Consider the following 19483-nt stretch of genomic DNA (forward strand, 5'->3'; position numbering starts at 1 on the left):
AGCTACATCTGTTGTCTTCCAAGAAAAGAAAAGGACCATCATTGGAGCAGCTTGGAGATCAGCAGAACTGTTGGAAGGAGCACAGGAACGGGGACCTTCTCATTTTCAAAGGGTGGGGCCACAGTGTCCTAAGCTTCAGAGTTGGATCTTTGCCAACTTGGTTCCAGAATGTGGGGCTGTCATTAAGATGTACCAGGCGGATGGGGCTGCTGCCCAGAGCTGAGGGGGGTAGGGCTTCCATGTCCAAGTTGCTGAAGAATGGGGCCTGCTGGGGCTGAGGAGGTAAGGTTGCCACTTAGATGGACTAGGAGAATGGCGCTACCTAAAGACGAAGGAGCAGAGTTGCAATCCCAGAGGACCCAGAAGTCAGAGCTGAAGCCCAGGGCTGAGGGACCTCTACCCAGAATCCAGAGGATATGGCCAACATCCAGAGTCTGGTGAACGGGACCATTGTCCAGAAGGTCTCAAAGAACAGAGGATTATTTTCAAGACTTGAGAGCTAATGTAAATTGTTCTGTTGAGTTTTGGACTTTCTTGGTGCCTGTTTATCCCTTCTTTCCCTCCAGTTTCTCCCATTTGTAGTGGAAATGTCTACTTTGTGTTGTTCCATCATTGTACTTTGGAAACGAATAACTTGTATTCTAGATCTCATGGGTTCACAGATGAAGAGGAATTTTTCCCCAGGATGGAATATGCCTAAAGTCTCACGCATATTTGATTTGGATGATTCAGAAGATGAGATTTTAGAGTTGGAGTTGATTTACAACTTTTGGGATGATGTGATGGGGTGAATGTTTTTTGAATGTAGCAAGGACATGAATTTGGGGGGAGGGGACAAAGTGTGGAATGTTATGGATTAAATTATGTTTCTCCAAAATATGTGTTGTAAATCCTAACCTCTGTGGTTGCGACTATAATCCCACTTGGGAATGGTTGTCTTTGTTAGGTTAATGAGGCAGGATTAGTGTTGAGTATATCTTGAGTTAATCTCTTTTGAGATATAAAAGACATTAAACAAGTGAGCAGAGACAAAGATGGGGGAAGAGAGATGCCAAGCCACATGAAAATTGCCCAGGAGCAGAAGCTCAGAAGAGACAAAGACCTTCCTCCAGAGCCCACAGAGAGAGAAAGCCTTCTCTAGAGCTGGCACACTGAATTCAGATTGACTCCACAGCAACAGGTTTAAGTTTTTTTTCTTTTAAACTGTAAGAAAATAAATTTCTGTTTGTATAAGTTACCCACTTGTGGTATTTCTGTCATAGCAGCACTAGATAACTAAGACACATATTTAAAAATTTCTAAATACTACCAGGAGTCCCTAAGTGGTGCAAATTGTTAACATCCTTGGCTGCTAACTGAAAGATTGGAAGTTCAAGTCCACCCACAGGTTCAGAGGAAAATTCTGGCAATTTACTTTAGAAAAATCAGCCATTGAAAACCCTATGGAGCACAGTTCTACTCTAACACACGTGGGGCACCATGAGTTGAAGTCAACTTGAAGACAACTGGTAAGTACTGCCAAATTGTAATCCAAAAAAGTTTGGTCAGATGAAAGGGTCTAAGAATAGCCATTCCCTACTCTCTCTTCAATTCAGGCTATTTTTAATCTTCTAAAGTTTTATTATTCTAGTGGATAAAAAATAATACTCCACTGTTGTTTTAAATTGAATTTCTCTTATTGTTAGAAAGGTTGAACATTTCTAAATATATTTATTTGGCGTTTTAGGTTCACCTTTTTTAAAAACAAACAAAAAATCAGTATTTTTACAGTTGGAAAGGTTGAGCATTTCTAAATATATTTATTAGCCAGTTGTATTTCTTCTACTGTATATTCTCCTTCATATTCTTTACCTCTTTATTTTGGATATCTGTCCTTTCTCTATTAATTTATAGTAACTACATACTCTAGGTATTCATTTTTTTCTGTTACATGTATTGCAACCATTTCCCTATGGTCTTCCTCTCTTGTCTTTTGACTTTTTTGTGGTGTCTTTTGATGTATAGAAGTTTCAAATCTCTATGTAAGCATTGCCTCTCTTATTTTTAAAATTATGAAATATTCCAAATGTATAGATAAATATAAAGCCTATATACTCTCCAACAGCTTTATAAAAATCTTAGCATTTTGCCACATTTAAATACTCCCACCATCTTTTAATTTTATTTGGAGTTTTAGATTTACATTTTTTAAAAACAAACAAAAAATACAGATTTTCAAACAGTTGGAAACTGAACAATACACTTCTCAAAAATTACTGAGTTATAGAAGACATTAAGGATGGAATGAAGAAATTCATAGAATTCAGTGAGAATGAAAACACTTCCTATCAGAACCCTTGTGACAGTAAAAGCAGTGCTCTAAGGTCAATTTATATCAAGAAATGCACACATAGAAAAAAGAAGAAAAGGCCAAAGTCAAAGAATTATCCTCACAACTTGAACAAATAGAAAGAGAGCAACAAAAGAAACCCTCAGGCATCAGAAGAAATCAAATAATAAAAATTAGAGCCAAATTAAATGAAATAGAGAACAGAAAAACAATTGAAATAGTTAACAAGACCAAAAGATGGTTCTTTGAAAAAAAATCAACAAAATTGATAAACCACTGGCCACAATGACAAAATAAAAACAGGAGAGGAAGCAAATAACCTGAATAAGAAATGAGATGGGTGATATCACAACAGGCCCAACCGAAATTAAAAAAATTATATCAGCTTACTACAAAAAATTGTACTCTAACAAATTTGAAAACCTAGAAGAAATGGATGAACTGCTAGAAACACATTACCTACCTAAACTAACACAAAACAGAGGTAGAACAACTAAATAAACCCATAACAAAAGAAAAGACTGAAAAGGTAATCAAAAAACTCCCAACAACAACAACAACAAAAAATCCATGACCCAGGTGGCTTCACTGGAGAATTCTACCAAACTTTCAGAGAAGAGTTAACACCACTACTACTAAAGGTATTTCAGAGCATAGAAAAGGACAGAACACTCCCAAACTCATTCTATGAAGCCAGCATATCCCTGATACGAAAACCAGCTAAAGACACCACAAAAAAAAAAAAAAAAAATTACAAACCTATATCCCTCATGAACTTAGATGCAAAAATCCTCAACAAAATTCTAGCCAATAGAATTCAACAACATATCAAAAAAATAATTCACCATGACCAAGTGGGATTCATACCAGGTATGCAAGGACGGTTCAACATTAGAAAAACAATTAATGTAATCCATCATATAAATAAAACAGAAGACAAGAACCACATGATCTTATCAATTGATGCAGAAAAGGCATTTGACAAAGTTTAACACCCATTCATGACAAAAACTCCTATTAAAATAGGAATAGAAGGAAAATTCCTCAGCATGATAAAGGGCATTTATACAAAGCAAACAGCTAACGTCACACTAAATGAAGAGAGCATTCCCCTTGAGACCTGGAACCAGACAAGGATGCCCTTTATCACCACTCCTACTTAACATTGTCCTGGAGCTCCTAGCCAGAGCAATTAGGTTAGATAAAGAAATAACGGACATCCAGATTGGTAAGGAAGACGTCAAAATATCTCTATTTGCAGATGACATGATCTTATACACAGAAAACCCTAAAGAATCCTCAAGAAAACTACTGAAACTAATAGAAAAGTTCAGAAGAGTATCAGGATACAAGATAAACATAAAAAAATCAGTTGGATTCCTCTACACCAACAAAAAGAGCATCGAGGAAGAAATCACCAAATCAATACCATTTATAATAGCCCCCAAGAAGATATAATACATAGGAATAAATCTTACCAGAGTTGTAAAAGACCTATACAAAGAAAACTACAAGTCACTACTGCAAGAAACCAAAAGAGAGCTAGAAAAGTGGAAAAACATACCTTGCTCATGAAGAGGAAGACTCAACATTGTAAAAATGTCTATTCTACCAAAAGCCATCTCTAGATACAATGCAATTCCAGTTCAAATTCCAACAACATTTTTTAATAAGATGGAGAAACAGATAACCAACTTCATATGGAAGGGAAAGAGGCCCCAGATGAGTAAAGCATTACTGAAAAAGAACAAAGTGGGAGGCCTCATTCTACCTGATTTTAGAACTTATTATACCACCACAGCAGTCAAAACAGCCTGGTACTGGTACAATAAGAGATATATAGGCCAATGGAATAGAACTGAGAATCCAGACATAAGTCCCTCCAACAGTTGATATTTTACAAAGGCCCAAAGTCAGTTAAATGGAGAAAAGACAGTCTTTTTAACAAATGGTGCTGGCATAACTGGATAGCCACCTGCAAAAAAATGAAACAAGACCCATACCTCACACCATGCACAAAAACTCACTCAAAAGGATCAAAGACCTAAATATAAAATCTAAAACAATAAAGATCATGGAAGAAAAAATAGGGACAACATTAGGAGCCTTAATGCATGGCATAAACAGTACACAAAACATTACCAACAATGCAGAAGAGAAACTAGATTACTAGAAGCTCCTAAAAATCAAACACCTATGCTCATCCAAAGACTTCACCAAAAGAGTAAAAAGATTACCTACAGTTTGGGAAAAAGGTTTTAGCTATGACATTTCCGATCAGCATCTGATCTCAAATCTATGTGATGCTGCAAAAACTCAACTACAAAAAGGCAAATAACCCAATTAAAAAATGGGCAAAAGATAGGAACAGGCACTTCATTAAAGAAGACATTCAGGTAGCTAACAGATACATGAGGAAATTCTCACGATCATTAGCCATTAGAGAAATGCAAATCAAAACTACAATGAGATCCCATCTCACCCCAACACCTACCCTACACCCCAACAAGGCTGGCATTAATCCAAAAAAGTCAAAATAATAAATGTTGGAGAGTTTGTGGAGGGTCTGGAACACTTATACACTGCTGGTGGGAATGTAAATTGGTACAACCACTTTGGAAATTGATTTGGTGCTTCCTTAAAAAGCTAGAAATAGAACTACCACATGATCCAGCAATCTCACTCCTTGGAATATATCCTAGAGAAATAAGAGCCTTTACACGAACAGATACATGCACACCCATTTTCATTGCAGCACTGTTTACAACGGCAAAAAAGATGGGAGCAACCAAGGTGCCCATCAATGGATGAATGGATAAATAAATTATGGTATATTCACACAATTGAATACTACACATCAATAAAGAACAATGATGAATCCATGAAGCATTTCATAACATGGAGGAATCTGGAAGGCATTATGCTGAGTGAAATTGGTCAGTTGCAAAAGGACAAAAATGTATGAGACCGTTATTATAAGAACCTGAAAGATATTGTAAACAGAGAAGAAAATATTCTTTGATGGTTGTTAGACTGTGGGGGGAGGGAGGGAGGAAGGGAGAGTGGTTTTCGCTAATCAGATAGTAGATAAGAACTATTTTAGGTGAAGGGAAAGACCACACACAATACAGGAGAGGTCAGCACAACTGGACTAAACCAAAAGCAAAGAAGTTTCCTCAATAAACTGAACCCTTCGAAGGCCAGCGTAGCAGGGGCGAAGGTTTGGGGACCATGGTTTCAGGGGATATCTAGGTCAATTGATGTAACAAAATGTATTAAGAAAGCATTCTGCATCCCACTTTGGAGAGTGACGTCTGGGGTCTTAAACGCTAGCAAGTAGCCATCTAAGATGCATCAACTGGTCTCAACCTACCTGGAGCAAAGGAGAATGAAGAACACCAAAGACACAAGGTAATTATGAGCCCAAGAGACAGAAAGGACCATATAAACCAGAGACTATATCAGCCTGAGACCAGAAGAACTAGATGGTGCCCGGCTACAACTGATGACTGCCCTGACAGGGAACACAACAAAGAACCCCTGAGGGAGCAGGAGAGCAGTGGGATGCAAAACTCAAATTCTTGTAAACAGCCCAGACTTAATGGTCTGAGTGAGATTAGAAGGACCCCGGAGGTCATGGTCCCCAGACCTTCTGTTGGCTCAAGATAGGAACCATTCCCAAAGCCAACTCTTCAGACAGGTCTGGATTATGGGATAGAAAATAATACTGGTGAAGAGTGAGCTTCTTGGATCAAGTAGGCAAAAGAGACTATGTGGGCAGCTCCTGTCTGGATGGGAGATGAGAGAGCCAAGGGGGTCAGAAGCTGGCCAAATGGACATGAAAATAGAGAGTGGAGGGAAGGAGTATGCTGTCTCGTTAGGGGGAGAGCAACTAGGAGTATATAGCAAGATATATATAAATTTTTGTATGAGGAAAAAAAAGGAGCATGTCAAGGTAAGCTCTTAAAAAATGGATTTTTACAGTAAATTGTCAATTATATTTACTGACGTGTATTACAAATTTCTGTGCTCATTATTGCTTTGCATTTCACACCTACCCCCTGGGTTTACTTTACTTCTAAATGATGTATATCCTTGATAGTGCTTTTAGTGAGGGTGTGCGGGTATTAAACTCTTTTAGTGTTTTGTATGATTTAAAATGTCTTTATTTTTTCCTCATTCTTAAATAATAGCTGTAGCAGTGACTACTACTTCATACTTCATATGTTTTTTCTTCCTTAGAAACAGAACTTGAAAACTGATTTTGTAGGTCTGCTGTCAGTCTAATTGTTATATCTGATCATTTAAAAAACTTCCTGTGATCGTTGTCCTTCATTAATGTGGCTAAAGTGGATTTATTTTTTATTTATCTTGTTATATACTTAGAATGCACTTTCTATTTAAAAAACTGTGTCTTTATCTAATTTAGGAAAACTTTCAGCAATTACTCTCTTCAAATATTGATTCTCTACCATTTCTTTCATTCTCTTTTTCTGGAATTATATCAATGTTAAAGCCTCTTAACTTTTCCTTCTTGTCTCTTTATCATATAAATAAATTAATTAATGAATAAATAAACAAACATGTATATATATGTATACATATGTATATAATGCCATGAGTGGCTACATATATACTGAGTTTATAGTAAATTTCTTGGTTCATCTTCCAGACTATTAGTTCTTTCTTTAACACTATCTACTCTAGAGTTTTTCTCAATTATTGAATTTTAGTAATTCAATGACTTTTTTAAAAAATTTCTAATATTTCTAATGAGTTCTTTTCTTATTACCTTTATTTCATTTTTGCCTGTTTTTAATAACTTATTCTTTGAATATGGAAATTATGTCTTTACTTTTCTCTAAGAACATATTAAAGATATACTTAAAAGCCTGTCTGACGGTTCTATAAAATCAGTTTCATCTGGGATGAATTTGTGTAGCAATTGCTTTGCTAACTATCTGTATTAGCTCTTAATTTCTTCATGTATTTTTGAATTTTGGTTTGAAGGTACATTTTGAATGCAAAGTTCTTCTCTTTTTTCTCTCTCTTTCCTTTACCCTTACTCTTCTCTATCTAGCTGTTTGTGGTTGTCCCTACCTTACTAGATTTGTCAGATCAAATAAAGGATGCCCCATTAAATTTCAGGTAAACAACAAATACTTTTTAGTATAGAAAAAATTTTTCTTTTTTAGTATAAGTATGTTTAAATATTGAATGAGACATAATTATACTAAAAAATTGTTTGTTGTTTATCTGAAATTCGAATTTAGTACCTGGCCCTCTACACCTCTATCAAGACCAGATCTTATTAAGAGAATTTAAGTTACCATCCCATGATGATATTTGGGCTATAAACAAAAACAAAACAAAGCAATAATAGCTGAATTTTCAGGGTCTTAAAGAAAAGTCTTGTTTCCTGCGAACTGAGAATTTCTTCTTCTGGGGCTGGACCTTCTCTACTGCTCATAAGGCATGAAAGACCAGTGCTTGAGGCCCAGCCCTTCAGCTCCCTCTGAAGAAGCAGAACAGCACTTCTCTCCTTCTGAATGCCATTATCCACATGGTTTGTAAGCTTACCTGGTCAATAGAGCACTGAATTCATTCAGTACAGATAGGTAGGTGTTTTGACATGGTAATTACAAAAGAAAGGGAAGATGTAGTCCCTGTCCCCGAAGAGAAGTTTCAAGTCAGGACAGACACACGAAAAAAGACTAAAGGAGATTTACAAAGCAGAAGCAAGGGTCAGCACTAACCAATTAGATGGAGTCTGATACTGAGGGTAACAGCTCATTGAGGTGGTTTCCCAGAAAAGGAAGCCAATGTTTACTGAACATCTATTATGAGCCACCTAGATGGTTTTATAAGGCAGACTCTATCAACCTGATTTTACAGAAGAGGAAATTCAGAATCAGAATAGTTAAATGTCTTGTCCGATGTCACATGATTAATAAAAATATCTTAAGAATCCATACTCTTTACAAATCCATGGGTCTGTGCTTGCTACTTAGCATGGGGAAACGTTGGGAACGGAGATCAAATAAACCTACTCCTCACTAATCGACATTCTCATTATCTGACATTTTGCATTTACTACAGTAGTAAAAAAATCTACTCTCTATTTTGCACGTAAATGATGTATGTCTGGAAGTAACGAACATCGAGGTGTGAGGTGAGAGCAACTCTGGCTGTGATGGTTAAGGTTATGTATCCACTTGGCTGGGCTATGATTCTCAGTGGTTTGGTGGTTATGTAATGATGTAATTTGGCAGTTATGTAATGATGTAGCCATCCCCCATTTTTTTGATCTGATGTAGTCATTCTCCATTTCACATAATGCCAATTTTCACATAACAACCTGCTCTTTGGAACCTAACCATGCCTATAAGTGAGGAGTGGGTGTAACGGTAATTACACTTTCAGACTTTAAAATGCAAAAGTCAGAAAAACTCTACAACAATCTTATTCTAAAAAGAATATCCTGCAATAGTTTCCATCCATTTTTCCTGTGCTTTCTTAGAGGCAGACCTTGTGTGGATCAAAAGGTATTGAACAAGGTCTTAGTACAAAAGGAAAGGAGTTCAGAATGATGGCTATTGATATGTTTCTTAGTGGGTATTTATGTCCATACCCTGACTTCTTTGAGCCCTAGGCTGATTCTAGGGGGCTAATAGTAATTTGAATCATCACATTAAATGCTGTTACGAAATAAAGCACGGCTGGGTTTTGATGGATTCCCTTGGAAAGTGAGTTATTATGCTCTGAGAGAGCTGGGTGCTATAAAACTTTATATCCCTGAGTCAGGAATGGCTGTGTTTCCTCAGAGATGCCAGTAACTTATTTCTGTCTTTTTAAATATGTGGCAATGAAGTTTATGGCAGCACACACCATCAGTCTGTACAGCCCCTCTCTAGCACCTTCTCACTCTCTTTCCAATAATTTGGTGGGGCAGTATTTGCTTCAAAATGAGCTTGCAGGCTCTCTGCAAGTAAGATGGAAATTCCAATATGCTGCCAGTATAGAAAATGACAATCTTTATGTGAGGTTGCATTGAGCACTGAATAGAGAAAATGGCTAATTGCACTGGAAATAAGTTGGGACATTTAACAACTGAATTTGTGGACCTGAACTAAAAGTATAGGAGAAATCGGAAAGGAGGGAGAATGTGTTCCCCATGAGCCTGCCCCTCCTTCCAAAAAACCTTGAGAAAAGCAATAGAGAAAATTGAGCCAGGACAGTGTAGACCTTAAATTACTCACATCACAGCTCCCTGGTGTCAGTAAGTATGGTCAGGAGATATGACTGATTCCAATCGTCATCTTCATAATATAAACTCATGCTTGTGCTTTATAATTTTAAACTTACATTCACTCATTCTTTAATGCATGCATTTAGTCAGTCTTTCTTATGTGCCTACTGTGTATCAGTTAGGAATCCCTGGGTGGTGTGCAAACAGCTAAATGCTTGACTACTAGCTGAAAGTTTGGTGTTACGGATTGAATTGTGTCCCTCATAAATGTATGTCAATTTGGCTAGGCCGTGGTTTCCAGTATTGTGTGATTGTCCACCATTTTGTCATCTGATGCGATTTGCCTATGTTTTGTAAATCCTTCCTCTATGATGTTAATGAGGCAGGATTAGAGGCAGTTATGCTAATGAGGCAGAACTCATTCTATAAGATTAGGCTTTGTTTTGAATCAATCTCTTTTGAGATATAAGCAGAGAGATAGGGGGACCTGATCCCACTGAGAAACAAAGCCAAGAGAACAGTGTGTCCTTTGGACCTGGGGTCCCTGTGCTGAGAAGCTCCTAGACCGGGGGAAGACTGATGACATGGACCTTTCCCCAGAGCTGACAGAGAGAGAAGGCCTTCCCCTGGAGATGGCACCCTGAATTTGGACTTCTAGCCTAATAGACTATGAAAGAATAAATTTCTCTTTGTTAAAGGCATTAATCTGTGGTATTTCTGTTATAGTACCACTAGATGACTAAGACAGTTGGCAGTTCGAATCCATCCAGAGATGCCTCAGAAGACAGGCCTGGCAATCTGCTTCCAAAAGGTCATAGCCTTGAAAATCCTATAGAACAATTTTACTCTGCACATGTGGGGTCACCATAAGTCAGAATCAACTCAATGGCAACTAACAACAATGACAGTATCATGCCAAGTCCTTGGGTGGTGCAAATGGTTTTTGCCTGATTACTAACCCAAAGGTTGGTGGTTTGAATCCACTCGAAAGTACCATGGAAGAAAAGCTGAGCTATCTGCCTTCATAAAGGTTATATAGCCAAGAAAACAAACTCTATGTCTACTTGGTAACACATACGGTCGCCATGAGTTGGAATAGACTCGAAGGCAACGAGGTTTTTAGTACCTGACAGTCTACTGAACCCTGGTATACAGTGATGCGTAAACACTGATACAGTCCCTACTCTGATGGTCAAAACAACCTCAATTGTACTGGTCACTACTGATGGTGGGCGAGACAGACATTAAATTGTCAAAAATCACTGTGATATTACAACCAAAAAAAGTTCATGGCACTCTGGAGATATATTTTATGTGCCAGGTACTATTCTAGAAGCTGCGGGGATAACAGTGAATGGGATGAAGGCCTTCCCTCATGAAGTTTATGTCCTAGCCCAAGAGACAAAAAACAAACAAAAAAAAAATATTTTCAAAATACATAATCCCAAATTGTAATAAATCTTATGACAAAAATACAGAAGGGTACAGAAAACAACAAATGCTGGTGAGGTTGTAGGGAGATTTGAACCCTTTTCCACTGCTGGTGGGATTATAAAATGGTTCTACCACTACAGAAAATGGTATGGAACTTCCTCAAAAAGCTAGAAATAGAGATACCTTATGATCCAGCAATCCCATTCCTAGATACATACCCTACAGCAGTAACATGAATAGACATATGCACACCTATGTTCACTGCAGCATTATTCACAATAGCAAAAAGATGGAAACAACCTAAAATCAGTGGATGAATGGATAAACAGAGTGTGGTACATGCACACAATGGAATAACCTACGTAGTCCATAATGTTTGTATGTACTTCGTATAAAGATAATGATGAGTTCTCGAAACTTATTATAACATGGATGAATCTAGAGGACATTATCCTGAGTGAAATAAGGCAATCATAAAAGGACAAATGTATGGTCTCACTTTTATAAAAAGAGAAGAATAAGTATACACAGAAAGCAACGCTCTTTGATGGTTACAAGGGGTGGGAAAGGGAGAGGGGAAATCACTATCTAGATAGTAGACACTTGTTATTTTTGGTGATGGGAAAGGCAATACCAAATGTGGGTGAAGTCTGAACAACTTGAACAAGATAAATGATGACACTAAGCAATATACAAGTATAAGAGATGTTTTTGGTAAATGTTACAACAAACACAATTCTTCAGCAACAGCAATAACAATCAAAAAAAATATGTGTGTGGTTACACAGGTAGATATGTATGTATATATGTGTATAGGAAGGCATATGTGAGTATATGTGTGCATGTGTAGGTGTATCTATAATAGGCATATGTATATACACGTTTGTGTGTACTACATATATATTCATATATATAATAAAGCTCATAGAGGGCACAGATATGGAGACTTCCTAGACATAACCAAACACTTTGTGGGATTGTTTTACTGAGTTTGAAGGCTTAGGACCATAGTGTTGTGGTACAACTCGGTCAATTGGCATAACATAGTTTATAAAGTTTATGTCCTGTATCCTAGTTTGGTGAGTAGTATCTCAGCTCTGAAAAGCTTGCAAGTGGACATGTATTATACAACTATTGGTCTCTACTCATTTGGAGCAAAAGAGAAAGAAGGAAACCAAAGACTCAAAGAAGAAACTACTCTATGGGACTAATAGCCAATACAAACCACATCTTCATCTATCCTGAGACCAGGAGAGCTAGATGGTGTTCGGCTACCACTACCAACCATTCTGACCAGGGACACAATAGATGATCCCAAATAGAATGGGAGAAATATGTAGAACAAAAATTTGAATTCTTATAAAAGGCCAGACTTACTGGGCTGGTAGAAACTAGAGGAACCCCCAAGAGCATTACCCAGAAATACCCTTTAAACTTGGAACTGAAACCACTCCTGGAGGTCACCGTTCAGCTAAATAACAGATTGGATCATAAAGTAAGCAATATTACAAATGAGTACTGAACTTTTTTAAAAAAAATCATCTATATGAGACCAAACAGTCAACATGTACCCTAAAGCAAAGATGAGAAGGTAAGTAGGATGGAGAGGGAAGATAGATCAATGGAAATGGAATAACCAGAATGGAAATAATGAGGATATTGACACATTGTGAGAAATGTAATCAATGTCATTGAACAATATGTATAGAAATTATTAAATAGGGACCTAATTTGCTGTGTAAACTTTCATCAAAACACAATAAAATATATATAACTGAAAAACCAAACCCGTTGCCGTCAAGTCAATTTCGACTCATAGCGACCCTATAAGACAGAATAGAACTGCTCCATAAAGTTTCCAAGGAGCACCTGGTGGATTTGAACTGCTGACCTTTTGGTTAGCCGCCATAGCACTGAAACACTACATCACCAGGGTTTCACATATATATATATATATATATATATATACACAAACACATAGCAAGGTAAGTGATTAGAGTGTGACTAGGTGGGAAGGGGTAGCGTGAACAATTACTTTAGGTAGGATGATATAGTGGTACAGGGGGGCCAGCTGAAGGGATGCCTCTTGAAAAACTGAGGGAAGATCCTACAAAGATCTGAGGAGAGAACATTCCAGGCAGAGAGAGCAGCACGTCCAAAGGCTCTGAGGCTGAAAAGACCTTAGCTGTTGGCACGGCTATAGATGGGCAAGAGTGGAGGTAACAAAATCAGTGGGAAGGTCTTGCAGGAGCCCAGAGGAAAGATGATGGAGGCCTGGACCAGGTTGGTAGTGGTAGAAGTGACATCTGGTGGGCTTTGGGGTTTCCTCTATTAAAACAGGAAATGACTTACCCAGAAAGGTCAGAGAAGACTTTTCTGAGGAAGTAACATTTGAGCTGAGGTCTGAAGGCTGAGTAGGAGTAAGTAGGTGAAGATGGGATGGTAGAATATTCCAATTCACAATCCACAAATGAGCAAAGGCCCTGTGGGTGTTGGTAGAGAAAGAAAAGTCTGAGGCACTGAGAGAAGATCTGAGTACTTAGGACAGAGAAGGAGCAGAGAGGTGAAGCTGGAAAAAGGAGCAAAGGGCAGAAGTGGGACTTTGTGAGCCATGCTGAGGAACTTGGGCTTTTTTCAAAGTGCCGTTGACAGCCAAAGCTGCCAGGAGCTGCTTAGCCATGATCAAACAAAGCCTTAAGTGATAACACTGGGTATGACTCAACTCAGACCTGTCCCTCTAGTCCATTGTCCTCAAATGCTGGATGTGGCTCCAGCCAGTCCAACCAAGTTTACTAGCCTACATGCCAAAGAAAAAATGCAGTTTGTCTTCCTGCCTACCATAATAAAGTCCATAATGTTTGTATGTATGTCCTTGTGAGAGATGGTATAAAAAGTTCTGCCTCCCTTTGTTCAGGGAGCTTGATTTGAGTTATACACCTCCTTGCTCCTTGCTTGTACACTTGAAATAAACATTCTTCCTCCCTCCTTATCTTGGTGTGTATTCGAGAAGCTGCCCTGAGCAAAACCTGCTTTAGGTAACACTGCGGGAAGTCACAGAAGGGTTTTCAGAAGAAGCAACATAGTCATATACGTGTCTGGAAAGTCCTCTGGCTTTCGAGTGGAGAAATCTTCATTTTTATTTGGCCTTCACCCTCTGAGGGAGGTTCTCCTATTCCCATTCTACAGACAAGAAAACTGAGTCTCAGAGAATTGATGGCACTAGGCCAGGTCACATGGCAATGGCTGAGCCTGGGCTCTAATTCCAGAGCCCTTTGTCCTTGTTCATCTTCACAGCATGCTGGGCTTCCTTCTCTTCTCTCTATTCTCACCATCACCAATTGACTGGAGCACTCAGTAGTAACCAATACAATTACGGCTGTTTTGACCTGTTCCTTTTCAGACCGGGGTCATTGCCTCCTACCTTCCATCCTTCCAAGGCTGTGAAACTCTTTTTCTGGGTGAAAAAGCTCAAAGAATACCTTTGAGGCTCAAAGGATGCCTCAAACAGCATTTTTGAATTAAGCATTGTTTTTTTCCTTGGGGTACTAGTAATATATTGTTACTTTGTTACTACCATTCATTGGTGCTAATATCCTTCCCTCCCTCCCTCCTACCTTTACAGAACTCTAACTAGGCACCAGATACTGGGGTTACAACAACAATCCCTGGCCAGTCTCTTTGGAGAAAAAAATAAAAACCCAGTGTCTTAGTCATCTAGTTCTGCTATAGCAAAAATACCACAAGTGGGTGGCTTTAACAAAGGAGTACATTGTCTCACAGTCCAGTAGGCTAGAAGTCCGAATTCAGGGTGCTGGCTCCAGGGGAAGGTTTTCTCTCTCTGTTGGCTCTGGAGGAAAGTCTGTGTTATCAGTCTTCCCTTGGTCTGGGAGCATTTCAGCCCAGGACCTCAGGTCCAATGGACACACTGTGCTTCTGTTGCTGCTTTCTTGGTGGTATGAGGTCTCCCCTCTCTGCTTGCTTCCCTTTCCTTTTTATCTCTTGAGAGATAAAAGGTGGTGCAGGCCACACCTCAGGGAAACTTCTTTTACGTATTAGATCAAGGATGTGACCTGGGTAAGGTGTTACAATCCTACCCTAATCCTCTTTAACATAAAATTATAATCACAAAATGGAGGACAACCACACAATACTGGGAATCCTGTCCCAGCCAAATTGACAGATTTTCTGGGGGACACGAGTCAATCCATGACACCCAGCAACCACCTGTTCAAATTAAAAAGTGTGTGTGCAAAAGTCCATCAGGTGTTTTACCCTTGCTGGAGATCCAGGAAAGGGAAGAAGTGTGGAGAGAGGCAGGGGTTGGGCTTAGAAAGAGAGAAAAAGATGCAGAAAGAGCTTCCCAAACAAACCCACAACTTTGTTGCAATCCGATCCAATAGGAGAACCTCAGTAGAAAAGACCTCTGTTAAAAAATGTTTTTGGTCCTTCCTTTCCTCATAGGTGGTAATAGCGAGGATGATGTAGGCTGACAGAGTATGAAATTTTTGGCAGCTGTGGAACAAGAGGCTCAGAAATGGGAGTGAGTGCTCCTTGAAACCATTGCACTGAGAGACCCCAGAAAAGCGGGAAAGTCCCTCTCTCGACTGCCTCCTCATCTCCTTGCCTCCTTCTCCTTCCAGCACAAAGTTCAATTGATCCTGTGGGGCTGTTTGGGTGTTATTTATTGTTTCAGGTGGCTGCGGGTTTTTTAATTATCATTATTATGTACATATTTATTTTGCCAGTCAAACTCAGACTTATTGACAGGATTGAGCCTGCCCCTGGGCTCCTCCACAGCAGACCACAGTGCACGGAGAAATAATTAACTGCTGAAGTATCAGGAACAGATGTTGAATTGACATCTTCCGTGTGCTAGTGTCAAACTCAGCAGTTTTCCTGCCTCTCAATAAATTACCAGCCTCTTGGTCCCCTTTCTCTCTGCTTGCCTGCCTACCTGGTGGATGTTTCCCCTCTCATTAAGAGTAGATCGAACACCTCCCTGCTGGCCTCAGACTTTAACTGGCCCCCCTTCTTTCCCCTTTTCTACCTTTTAAATTTTATTTATTATTTTTTGATGGGTGTGGTAGGTGGAGTGTGGCTTGATTGGGCTCTGGTTCCCTTCTTTGGAAGAAATGCTCTAGCTCTCACTGTTTCTCAGAGAACTGGGAGGCCCAGGAGCCTGGGGCAGGGGTAGGCAATTAATTACTTATTACCAGGGCAGTGACTTTTGTCTCCATGGACACCCCGAGGCTTTTTTGCAAATGCCATCAATGTAGGGTGCACTTTCAAAAGCCATGCTCAAGTTGCTGAACAGTATGTTTGAAACCACTAGAAGGGGCAGAGTGGGGCACTGGGGGTATTTAGGGAAATCTTTTCTGCAGAGGAAATGACACAGTGAGTCTAGGGAAGTTAAGGAGAACAAGTCACAAAGTAGGAGTTGTAAGAATTTGGAGGTGTGGAGACTTCTGGCCAACATGATGCCATAGACAAAAGCACCATGCTGTCCCTCTACAGCAAAGAATTGAAAAACTAAGTAAAACAGAGACAAACGTCATTCCTGAAACCTGAAGTGTCAAACGAAGAGATAAAGACCTCAGCCAAGCACTGAATGGAATAAGAAACTGACAGAGGACAGAGAGTGAGGAGAGATATGTGCAGAGGGCCCCGTCACTAATGCAGCACAGATCTACCATGTTGGACTCTTGTTGGGGATCAGCAGACAGGGAGCATGGGAAAGCAGCTTGGGGAACTCCCAGCAGGAGACAGAGCACCCGGTAACCAGTGATACACACTTTCCCACCGCCTATCCTCTCCCCACTGCTCTACCTCTGAGCTTCTGGCTGGCTGCGGTGGCTCAGCTGGCCTGGAAATGCAGCCTCTGTGCTGTTTGGATTCATGCCACCCATGTTGGAGATCAGCGGACTGGGAGTACAGGAAAGTAGCTTTCCTAACCTCCCTCACCCCTTGCCTTATTCCCCCTCTCGGCCTCTTGTGCTTCCCACCAGCCTCAGTTTCCTGGCCAGGAGGCAACTGCTTTGGCCTCAGGCTGCTTGGATTCTCTGTGCCCACACTGGCCAGGCTCCTGAGCTGGTGTTGGTTCTTTTTGTCTCTTTTTGTTTCTTCTGTTCCTCCTACCACCTCCCCCTCCTTTCTTTGGAACACCTGGCTCTGTGTGTCATCTTTGCTTCTTCTTGAAAGGCTGTGAAGCCATGCTCGACTGGGCAACCACTCCCCCAGCCTAGGACAGTACATTGGTGAGATCTATGGGGCTTTTTTTTTTTTTTTTTACCTTGTTTTGCTTTGTTCTGTTTTTTTGTGTTTGTTTTCTTTTTCTTTTCACAGCTTGGAAGCCCCTTATAACTGGGCTGCACTGCACAACTTAAAAGCCATGCCTCCAACCTATCCCTTGGGGCATTTCTTTTTCTTTTCTCTCTTTTTTTCCCTTTTTGTCTTTCCTTATTTCTCAGTTCTCATCTCTCTACACTTATCTTCTTTTCCTGTCTCCTGAATTCCTGGTGTTGTGTGACATCTATACCTCCTCTAGCCAGGCTTACACTGTGCAGCCTGGAAACCACTTTCCTGGTCTTAGCAGCCCCACCAGTGGGACTCCAGGACTCCTGGGGACTTTTCTTTTCTAAATTTTTATCTTGTTGTTTTTTTCTTTCTTTTTTTCCCTTTTTGCTTTTTTCCACTTCTCAGTTTCTTTTCTCTCCACTCTAACAGCAAGCTGTCTTATCACTGTTTTCTTTGTTTCTTTCTCTGCTTGTTTATTTTTAGCTCCAGTTTCTCTCTTCTTTTCCCCATACTGCTATTAGCTCCACACATCACAACCTCCCCCCTCTTTCCTGCCTACCTGCACCATGCACTGAACATCACACCTCCGAGCAGCACAGGCACAGCCTACTGGAAACTGTCCAGCACTGATTCCTGGCCTGCCCTGCTGGCCCTAGTACGTGCCACAAACAACCCATCCCAGCTCCTCCCCTTCAGCTGGACCTGCTCTGCTTCACCATAGCTGATTGACTGGCCCTCCCCATTGGACAAGGAGGTAAAATGTATTGTGACTACAGATGAGCAAGCAACAAAGGATGCACAGCTTGCCTGCTCAGACATAAGCAAATAAAACAAAAAAGCAGGATGAAACAAACAAATCTACAATCAAGAAAAGAAGAAAATAATGACTGGATATCCCAAAGACAGTAGACAACATCAAAACATATTAAAAAAAAACAGGACAGGATGGTTCCAGCAGGCATCCAAAATAAAATACCAGATGACTTTTCAGTAGAAGAAAAGGCACTAGAACTAACTGATGGGGAATTCAAATCTCTAATATTCACAGCAATCCAAGAGTTGAAGCAAAAAGTAGACAAAAATGAGGAAAAAAATAGACAAATTTATGGAAAAATCAGACAAATTCATGGAAAATACAGACAAAAAATGGAACAATTTAGGAAAGTAATACAGGAACAAAATGCCAAAATAAACTCACAACTAGAAATCATACAAAAACAACAATTAGAAATCCAAAAGATAAACAACAAGATTTCAGAAATGGACAGTGTCATAGAAGGGCTAAGGAGAAGGTCTGAAATGATGGAAGACAGAATCAGCAAAATTGGAGACAAACACTTGGATACAACTCTGAGGAAAAATCATAAAAAAGAATGAAGAAACCCTGAGAATTATGCGGGATACAATCAAAAGCAAAAATTTACAAGTGATTGGAGTTCCAGAACAGGGAGAGAGTAGGAAAACACCGTGAAGATCATTGAAGAATTGCTGTCAGAAAACTTCCCTAATATCATGAATGAAGAAAAGCTGACCATCCATCAAGCTCAATGAACCCCATATAGCATAGACCCCAAAAGAAAAACGCCAAGGCATATAATAATCACACTCACTAAAACCAAAGACAAAATCCTGTGAGCAGCTCAAGAAAAACAAAAAGCCACATACAGAGGAGAAACAATAAGACTAAACTGTGATTATTAGGCAGAAACCATGCAGGCAAGAAGGCAATGGATGACATATACAAAACCTTGAAATAAAAAGATTGCCAACCAAGAATAATATATCCTGCAAAACTGTCATTAAAATATGATGGTGAAATTAGGACATTTCCAGATAAACAGAAATTAAGGGAATATGTAAAAACCAAGCCAAATGTACAAGAATTATTAAAGGGAGTCCTTTGGTCTGAGAACAAACAACATCAGACCACAGGGTGAATCTAGGATGCAAGATTGTACCAGCCAGATACCAACCTAGGAAATGAACTCTTAAGGACTACCCAAAACCAAAAGAATCACAACAGGGAACCACAGAGGTTTATCTATAAATAACAAAGTCAGAACAATAAAAGAGGGAATAAATGGTATAGGTATGAGTATAGAACATTCTAATGGAGAGGAAGGCAAGGCGATACCAAGTAATAATAGACTGGTTCAAACCTAGGAAGATAAGGGTAA

The sequence above is a fragment of the Loxodonta africana genome, chromosome 25 (assembly GCF_030014295.1).
Source record: "Loxodonta africana isolate mLoxAfr1 chromosome 25, mLoxAfr1.hap2, whole genome shotgun sequence".
In the NCBI taxonomy this organism is placed as follows: Eukaryota; Metazoa; Chordata; class Mammalia; order Proboscidea; family Elephantidae; genus Loxodonta; species Loxodonta africana.